Genomic DNA, 10,393 nt, shown 5'->3' with positions numbered 1-10,393 from the left:
GCTAATGCTTAGCAGTAATTTTCTTCTTTCTCATTTACTGTACCCACACAAGTTTTTTTCCCCCTTAAATACTGTTATTTTGATCATATCATTTATGAATATATATATATATATATATATATATATATATATATATATATATATATATATATATAAATTATGGACAAATACTGAGGAAAAACAGGACTTTTCTGACTTTTATTTGGAAAATATTTTGCTCATCTACAAAAGCTAATGAAAAAAACTGAAGAATAGAGTCTAATATCTGTCTTGAGTTTAGACATACCCAATGCTTTTTTGTTTTTGATTGCAAGTTATAGAGCAAAAAGTACAAGTGGCATATTGCTATTTCAAAATCATGTTTTCCCAAATCTGTTCATTCTGCCCCCATGTCCTATTTGGGACATCTTTGAAGCTGCCAATTCAATTTACCCCATCAAACCATATATATTTGAAAACTATACACCCCAGAGTATTAAAAAAACCTTTAACTCTTCCCATGCACTAATTCTACCACCAGCCTTTGTCAAACTTTGTGGCAGTATTTTTATGTATATTTTCACACACATTTTTATTCAGTTCTGAATTTACAGCAACATTTTCTGAGTACAGTCATATACCACCCATGCATGGGTTTGTCTTGTAGTTTGAGGGGTAATAGGCCACATTTGGGAAGTGTGCAATTTTCAAATTGGAATTTTGACATGTGGTAATCCTTCCCCCATGTGTTATTTGGCACATCTTTGACGCCGGCCAATTCAATTTACACCGTCAGATCATATATTTTTTAACTTGATACCCCAGGGTATTTCAAGTACTGGAATTTTAACTCTTTTCATGCAAAGAGCAGTGGCGGAACTACCGGGGTCGCGACTGCGACCGGGCCCTGGAGTTCTGCCAGTCAATGGGGGCCAAGGGGTGCCGAGCGGTCGTTTTCAGCAACCGCTCTGCGCCCTTCTGTCTCCTCTGCCGCCGCCTGCCTCAGCGCTGCCCCGACTGCAGTGGTGGGAGCGTGAGGCATCTGTCTCTGTTCATATGCCGGCGCTAAGCAGTGAAGCCGTGCGCACCGCGGCAGAGCAGCGAGACAGAGGCCTCGTGCCCCCTGCACGGTAAGTGACCTACAAAGGGGGGTAGGGAGAGGGTAGATAGTGAGAAGGGGTGTATGGAGAGGGTAGATAGTGAGAAGGGGGAGTAGGGAGAGGGTAGATATTGAGAAGGGGGTAGGGAGAGGGTAGACAGTGAGATGGGGGGTAGGGAGAGGGTAGACAGTGAGATGGGGGGTAGGGAGAGGGTAGATAGTGAGAAGGGGAGAGGGTAGATAGTGAGAAGGGAGGGAGAGGGGTTAGATAGCCTGAGAAGGGGGGTAGATAGTGAGAAGGTGGTAGGGAGAGGATAGATAGTGAGAATGGGGGGGTAGGGAGATGGTAGATAGTGTGAGAAGGGAGTAGATGGTATGAGAAGGGGGTACATTGGGGTGGGGGGGATTCCTTCACAGATTCTCGCACCAGGGCCCTGAGACTTCTAGTTATGCCCCTGGCAAAGAGTTTTGTGAAGATATAGCGCTAACTTTAGGACACCAGCAGGGAATTAATTTTACCACATTTTTATTTATTATTTTAGCTATATTTAATTTTTTCTTAGTTTTTCTATTTATTTTACTAATCACATTGTGATAAGTAAACTGGGGTCCATTGACTTGCATGCAGTACTTGTATCTGGAGACACCGTCTTGGGAACTTGTTTTTTTTTAATAGGTTTTGCCATCTTGTGAAAGGCAAAATCTCTCGCTAGGGTGCTTATCACAGTGCGCCCTGGGGTGGGTTTTTGGAGGCATTTCAGCAACACAAATCTTCGTGTTCGTCTTCGTCTTCTTCTACTAATCTCCCTGGTCCCTTCCCCATCTAACCTACCTTACCTACGCTGCATCACAGAGATTAACGGAAGTGGAAATCCGTAGGTTCGCAGGAGTTAAAGGGCCGTCTGTACGAGCAACTCTATTGGTCGCCAGCAGGGGGCTCGTCTGCCATCAACCAATGAATTACAGGTGTACTTTATTGGTTGATGGCAGAGGAGGCCCCTGCAGGTGTACTTCATTGGTTGATGGCAGAGGAGGTCCCTGCAGGCGACCAATAGAGTTGCTCGTACGGACATTTAAAATCCTGGCCAAAGCTGCTGTGTAGTGCGTACCGCGTTAACCCCGTATTAACCCTTCTACAAAAACAGCAAAAAACACAAAGAATGTATGCGAATATTCACCCGAACGGAACACAGGAACGGGCGAGTATTCGTGGAATACGAATATTTTTTCCCCCCACGAAGACAAACACTAATATTTAATATGGCATATGTTGACCTTCTGTGGAGTAATCAGACAGGGCTCCTGCTGCAGATTTCGGTGTTGCTAAATGCATTGATATTGAGGCTTTACAGCAACACCATTTGAGAGAAGAAAACAATGATGTGTTAGCACATTGATTGTCACCAACGTGATGTTTTACATGACGTGCCTGGCGCATCATTTGTTGCCACAACAGTGTTTACATTGTGAACAAAGCTTGCGGATTGAGACACATGGGTCTGCTTTTGGGAAGGATATGTGAAAACTAATGAAACTCCACAAATTGATTTTTTCGTTCTCATCTATAATAATTATCTGGTATACTTCATATTGTCTTTTGAAGTAGCTACTTTAAAAGCCTGTACATACACACAAAAATCTAAACCAACTGTATCTTTGAAAAAAGCGTAAAGGTCAGTTATTGGTGGATGTTGATCATAAAAAAAAATTCTTTAAATATTTGCATATATTTTAGTCCTTACATCTGTGGTGAGTGTATAAATAGAGCAGAGGGGTGATGGATGAGAAAACACGGTGATAATTCTCAACAGTAGGCATCTAAACAGGAAGGGAAAGCCTCTAATAGTTACAGCTGATTAAAATAAATGGGCCTCACTAACTTAAACATGTCACTGTTTCATGTACACCAGCGATTCAGTACTGTACAGGTTAATTTTAACAATAACAGAAAAGAGCACTGAAATTTAATCTGGTTAATCTAATCGCTTGGTTCTTTTAACCCACAAAGCATCTGCCCAACCTCAATCCCATAAAAGGTTTAGAGCGTCAGAAGCTGGAGAAGTCCCTGGTAGCTCAGCTGACCCATGTCATGTGTAATTAATCTACAGACATAGGTTTGGGGAAGTGTCCTAAACATATAAAACATCAAATGAAATGTTTAAGTCATTACATTTTCTTGTCACGTCATAAGGTTGTTGCAAAATTTGAGAAACATGCACTTGATATACTTACCTCCAGTCAGGTCCAACTGACCACCGTGGTCCATTAAGACGCCTATCAGTATACGTGGAAAGTGGTCCCGTTGATTTAAATTGGATTATTTTCCTGCCACTTATTGGCTACTTCAAGCAGCCAATCAGAGGCAAGTATTGTCAGACCGCAGGGGGGAAGTTCTAGCCTGTAGCTTCTACCTCAGGTACATGCTTTATTTTTTCTTAGTTTTTGAAGAATGCATGTTAACCCCTACAAGGTGTTCCAGAGAAACAGAGAGAGAGGGGTCACCCAAGGTAAAGAAAAACACACACACATTAGTAATTAAAAGAAACTGTCTGCATTATTCGGGCCTGGTGCAGTACTTCCACAACAAGACCTATATGCCTTCCAGTGTAATTTCAGCTTCCACCAGATCCTGTATGTGGCACCCCCCTTAACATTAAAATGTAAAGACGCCCACGAAAAAATTAATGTTGCCAAGAATATTTATTTCATAAATTTGTAAACTGTATGTCAACTGGGAAAAACTAGAAATCTGAAAAGATAAGTGATTAACTTGTAAATAAATAAAATGAGTTTAAATGACTAACATTTACTGGACAGATATAGTACAGCATAACTCCTATCATTATATACTGAGCCAGACATTAATGGTGGTACAGTGTAACCCCCATCACTATACACTGAGCCAGACATTGACGGTGGTAGGCCTCTGCACCTGAAGCAGCCTGTCTGTGCTACCTCTGCCCCTGTAGCAGCCTGCCTGTGCCAACTCTGCCCCTGGAAAAGGTTCAGTTCCCTCCCTGTTTGGGGATATACATCTCGGGGAAGTCCATCGACATGGTCTCATTTTATTCACCAGGTCCGCTCCCCAGGGTCATCTGGAAGTGGCAGTGAACATTTCATCCTCAAAGTTTATGTGTTAGAAGCAGGAAAAATGGGTAAGCATAAATATCTGAGCATCTCCAAAATTGCAGCTCTTGTAGGGTATTCTCAGTCTGCAGTGGTCATTACCTATCAAAATTGGTCCAAGAAAGGAAAAGTGGTGAACTGGCGACAGGGTCATGGGTGGCCCTATCCGCTGCCAAAAACATTTTCTTACATCACGTGGCTGGCTGGGTTGCTTGTGTGTCGCCTACCTGGAGAACACATGGCACCAGGATGCATCCATGGAGCCCCCACCTCGGAACTTACAAAACTTCCAGAAGGAGCTGCTGCTAACGTCTTGGTGCCAGATACCACAGCACACCTTCGGAGGTCTAGTGGAGTCTTCCGGGTTGCGGGAGCGGGGTCTTGACACGCCCCGCTCCCTACCCATCTGCCTTTAAATGGGAGTGTTTCCCGCTACAGTCAGCAGGAACACCCCCGACATCAGCGGGAACGCCCCCGACGTCAGTGTGTGGTCCTGTCCGCGTCCCACAAAGGAAGGCTCTGGGTAGCAGAAGTTCCCAGGTATGGTTATAGCTGATTTTTTTGAGAATGCATTATTTTGTTTAAAATTTTTGAGAGAATTGGAGTACCTAGGATAAAGTTTCGGTGGGTAAAAGTTATGTATGAAGGGTTTGAATAAGTGAATAGTTTACAATTATAAAGGTAAGGTCAGGGGTTGTCCCCTTTCTCCTTTTTTGTATTTTGACAATATTGTAGAGTCTGATATGTGATGTTTGGAGATGATACCAAAGGGAACCAAAATTATTTGAACAAATATTTTCTTTAGTCCTTGGTCCATTCATTTTCGGGCAATAAATTTGGCTTCCTGCCTTTCAGTTTGGATGATTTTCGGAGGGCTTTTTTTGTTCAGAAAATGAATTCATTGTCACTCATTCTTGTCACAATCAATCACACTGTTTCTCACATTCTGTCTCTCAAACACTCTTTCTCAACGCCTCCCTTCTCCGTGTCTCCACAGCTCTGCTTCATGATCCCGACTTTTTTTTTGTTCCTGCTCCGCTTCTTTTCCTTTTTCTTCTTCTTCTTTCTTCTCAGGGGATCCTCTTATCCTGGTCATCTGCTGTATTTACCTGGCCTCCTAGAGAATGTCCCTATCAGTAGCCTCTGCATCTACCACCAGAGGGACTATGGGGGCTTCAGTTTAACTCTGCTTCTATTATGACATTATAATTCATATATCCTTTCTTTATTAATCTTATTTGTAACTTTTTGCTTTTCATCCCTCTGTACCTCAGTTTTGCTTACCTTACTACCTTTACCTTATAACCATACCCATTTATCCATCTATCTTGATTTTCTCCTTTCCATCTTCTTTTTCAACAACCAATCATTTGCTTAATTTGAACTCACAAGATCCATTTCCTCCATTCAAGGCCCCTCATCATTTAAAAGGGAGATAGAGGTCTTCTCTTGTCACCATAACTAGCATGATCAGGGAAACTGATTTTGGCCATTATAAGGGTTTTGTGTAGCGAGACATGAATTGAATTTTGTTCTAAAATGAGGATGTATCCTCCTGTTGTTCCGAAATCATTTTCAGCACCAATCAGCATGCATACTCTGGAACCCTGCCATTTGTACCCGATAAGTAGGCACAACTACCTTGAACTAAGTATAACAAGAATTAACTTTTTATTGAACAGAATAAGGAATATTTATATACAGAAACATAAAAACAACAACCAGGTTTTTATCAACAGAACAAAAGGACTAAATCATATCAGTACATAATTTAATTAGATCACACAAGATTTAACTAGAACAATTTATAAACTATTTTAAGGTGCAGGGAAACAATTGCCTCCCATGGTGTGAGCAGATAGTCTAAGTGTACATTTTAGGGCTTTTTCTGACTTATTTCAAAAATATTTTACTCAGGTACAAAAGCTAATGAAACAAACTGCTAAATAGTGTAAGGACCCAGGCAAGCAGGTTGGGTAAAAGTCCAGTTGCAGTGGATACCAGGCATATATGTACCCCACGATGCATCATGACTAGTAGGTACAGAGAGGCGAATAAAGACACAGGAGGCTTTATATATATATATATATATATATATATATCTATATATAGAGATATATAGATATATATATATACACACACACACACAAATAAGTCTATATTGGCGCGTGCTGGCAGAAGAGGAGAAAAAGGACTGGTCAATAAGCGTGAGCGGACTTGGCATAGGGGTGACCCCGGAGAAGACTTAGCATAGGGGACCACGGAGCAGACTTGGCATAGGGGACCACGGAGCAGACTTGGCATAGGGGACCACGGAACGGACTTGGCATAGGGGACCACGGAACGGACTTGGCATAGGAGACGACGGAGCGGACTTGGCATAGAGGACCACGGAGCGGACTTGACATAGGGGACCACGGAGCGGACTTGGCATAGGGGACCACGGACCTCTGGCAGAACACAAGGATGGACACGGCTGGAAGACCACAGACAGGGCACTGGACTCACAGCAGGGGACATGGCAGTCAACCCTCAGACAGGGCACACGTAGTCAAGCAAGCTGGGTCAATACCAGGAGATCACAGGAACAACTGCCAAATTGGAAGCCGAGAGCAAGGTTAGGACAATCTGTGTCAGTACCAGGAGATCACAAGACCCAAATCAGAAACCAAGATCAAGGTCAGGACAAACCGGGTAAAAACAGGTAGAACACAATAGCTAGGAACAGCACAGGACCAGAAAGCAGAGAAACAGCAACGTTATATACACTTCAATTCAAAGGCCCAGACTGAACGGCAGATCAGCTATATAAGGGTAAATGTGTCTCAGCTGTCCCAAGTAATTAAAAAAGAGTGCTCCTGAGGGAGAAGGGTGGCCACTAGTGGCTGCAGGTAGACATGACAGTGTATAAATCTTACGTAGTCTCTTGTACCGGCCAGGAGAACAGGAACCCAGCAGAGTCACGTGAATACACGTCACGTGCCTCTGCTCCCCTTCTTCCTCTGGGGGCAGGACAAGATAAGTTGCAGAGGGATGAAGCCGGGCCCCTGCTAAAGTCTGCGAGTGAGAGATCTGCAGTTCAGGTAAGGGGTGGGTGAGGGTTTATGAGCAAGTATCCGTGATTAAGGGAATGACTGAGTATTTAAATGTTTGTGAATGAGTGTGCGTGTGTGATAGCATGGATGTGTAAGGGGGGGTAGCATGGCATAGGGAGGCTGCAATCACACTCCTATCATGCCTAGGCAGCATGTACTGGCTGCCTGGGCATGATAGGAGTGTGATTGCTGTTAGCAATCATTTATGTATATATGCCTCCAGAAATGTCTTTTAACCCCCTATATGCCACTCTGCCCCATGATATGGCATATAGAGGGTTAAAAGGTAAACCATGGAGCAGAATGGCATATAGTGGATATAAGGCATTTCGGGGGACAGAGTGGCAAGCCTGAGGGCAGATGTGCATAACTGGTGGGGGGCAGGTTGGAAAAAAATATATTTTTCTCAATCATAGCTTTTATTAAATATGACAAAATAGTTAACATGAATTCATATTTACTAGTAAAACTCTTTTCCTATAGGGTAGTCTTATATTCAGGCTTTTTCTTTTTTTTCCTAAATTAATATTCAGATTTTGGGGGTCATCTTATAATCAGGGTCGTTTTATAATCGAGCAAATACGATAATTCACAAAGGGGGGTGGGTGGCTGGGGGCACAAATGCACATGGGGCAATGCACAAGGGTGTGGGGGGGTACATTAAAACCAAAGGGGGCACCTGGCTGGGGCATCAATACACAAGGGGGAAACACACAAAAAACAAACCAGTGTGGAAAGAATTGTTTATGCCTTTTGTAGATTAACCCGTAATGATGCGGGTGTCAGTGTGGCAGAGCCCGTCCTGGCGTGTGTTTGGGTGTTGGTGTGGCAGAGCCTGTGCTCGTGTGTGTGTTTGGGTGTCAGAATGGCAGATCCTGTCCTGGTGTGGCGGTGTGGCAGAGCCTATCCTGGTGTGTGTGTTTGGTGTGTCAGTGTTGCAGAGCCTGTCCTGGTTTGTGTGTTTGGTGTGTCGTTGTTGCAGAGCCTCTCCTGGTGTATGTGTTTGAGTGTGGGTGTGACAGAGCCTGTCCTGGTGTTTGTGTTTGGGTGTGGATGTGGCAGAGCCTGCCCTGGTGTGTGTGTGTTTGCGTGTCGGTGTGGAAGAGCCTGTCCTGGTGTGTTTGTTTGGTATGTTGGTTTTGCAGACCTGGCCTGGTGTGTGTGTTTGGCTGTTGGTGTGGAAGAGCCTGTCCTGGTGTGTGTGTGTTTGGGTGTCGGTGTGGCAGAGCCTCTGTTAGCGTGTGTGTTTGGGTGTGGATGTTGCAGAGCCTGTCCTGGCGTGTGTATTTGGGTGTCAGACCCTGTCTTGGTGTGTGTGTTTGGGTGTCGGTTTGACAGACCTGTCCTTGTGTGTATTTGGCACTTTTATTTCTGTAGGAATAAATGGAACAAATTTATTTTTTCAGAGATTAAATGCCCTCCTTTGTAGTCACTTCAGAGGACAAAACTTTCCAGGCCCAGAAATCAGTGAGAGGAAAAGTAAAGGTTTTGTGTTATTTACTCTATTTCAATCTGCATATTTTATTATAAAGGATTAGTGGCACTAAATTGTGGCTTCAGGTGTTCCGTGTATGATGACTTTTTTTAGTGTACTGATGTACTCCCAATCCCATCACATTACATCAATATGCGTTAGAAAATCAGGAAAAGATGGGCATGGATGGTGGTGCAACGGGCCACTTGACTAGACTTGCCCCCCAGGCCTTAGGCTGCCAGCCCTCCCCTGGGGAGGTCACTTATGGTTCCTATGGGTACACCTTCCCTCCGCTTATACCACCTCTGGGCCGGTTTAGAAACTCAAGATGAAAGTATGAATTGTATGATATGAAATTGGTCAGTGTACTTACTAGAGGCCAAGATCTAATTTTGAGTAGTCACCATCTTTTCTTGCTGGAGCCCTATGGACAGGAATAACGTCACTTTACCCTTTAAGTGAGTAGCTAGATTAAAGTTAATCTGATCATTTATATTTTTTATTTTATCTGTTTGGTGTAAATAATCTGTTTTTGTATGCACTGTGACTATTTAATGGTTCATAATAAACATTCCTTTATTAAGTTCTGCCCTTGTCTGGTAAAGACTCAAGTTACCTGATTAGACCAATTTATTGGTAATTTGAAATCACATAGTTATTGTGTGGGTTTTTAGTCTAATTTGCTTGGGGCACCAAGGCACCCCATTTATAAATTGTCTTGGTGGTGGCAGCGTTATGATATTAGTTATATAACTATAGTTAACGGTGGGTGATATTAAGGGTGGATATTTTTTTTTATCACTATTTCCGGTCTATGGCAGACAGAATTTTAACCCTTTTACCACCAGAACCAAGTCCACTTGGAGTAGGGTGCGTTCGTTGACACCACCCATGTGACTTTTGATTAGTCTGTGCCCATGTCTGGGACATCTTTGAACCTGGCCACTTGAATTTACCCTATGAAATCATACATTTAAAAAAAAAAAAACTAGACACCCCATGGGCATTTAAAATGCAAATATTTTGTGTCTTCCCATGCAAGTATTTTTGTAAAGATATAGAGCTAATTTTAGTACTTGCTCATAAAAAATAAACTCATATATACCTTTTAATAATCATTGCGACCAATTCTAAATTTATGTTTCATTGCAGGAGTGTTCCACTGAGTGTCAGCATCCCATCATTTAAATTCCTTCTTGTGCAATCTATCTTTCTATGATTCTAGATTCTACTGGTCTACAACCCTGAAGAAGTCGAATTTGTTTTATTGGTATCATAACATTGCAGGTCCATAGAAGTGAAGAAAGAATTGGGGCAGTGGACTATGTGCCCATACCAGGTGTTCATCTTTAAGAGAACAATAGGAATTGGGAATTGTTGTAGACAACAAACTAGGCAACAATGTGCAATGTCAGTCAGAAGTTACTAAGGCCAGTAAGGTATTGTCGTGTATAAAAAGGGGCATCAATTCGCAGGATAAAAATATAATTTTGCCTCTGTATAAATCAATGGTAAGGCCACACCTTGAATATGCTGTGCAATTTTGGGCACCTATTCTAAAGAAGGATATCATAGCACTAGAAAGGGTGCAGAGGCGGGCTACAAAATTAATAAAAGGAA

This window comes from Spea bombifrons, chromosome 8 (genome assembly GCF_027358695.1).
Source record: "Spea bombifrons isolate aSpeBom1 chromosome 8, aSpeBom1.2.pri, whole genome shotgun sequence".
Classification (NCBI taxonomy): domain Eukaryota; kingdom Metazoa; phylum Chordata; class Amphibia; order Anura; family Pelobatidae; genus Spea; species Spea bombifrons.
The sequence above is the reverse complement of the archived record's forward strand: the minus strand, read 5'-3'. Positions refer to the sequence as shown.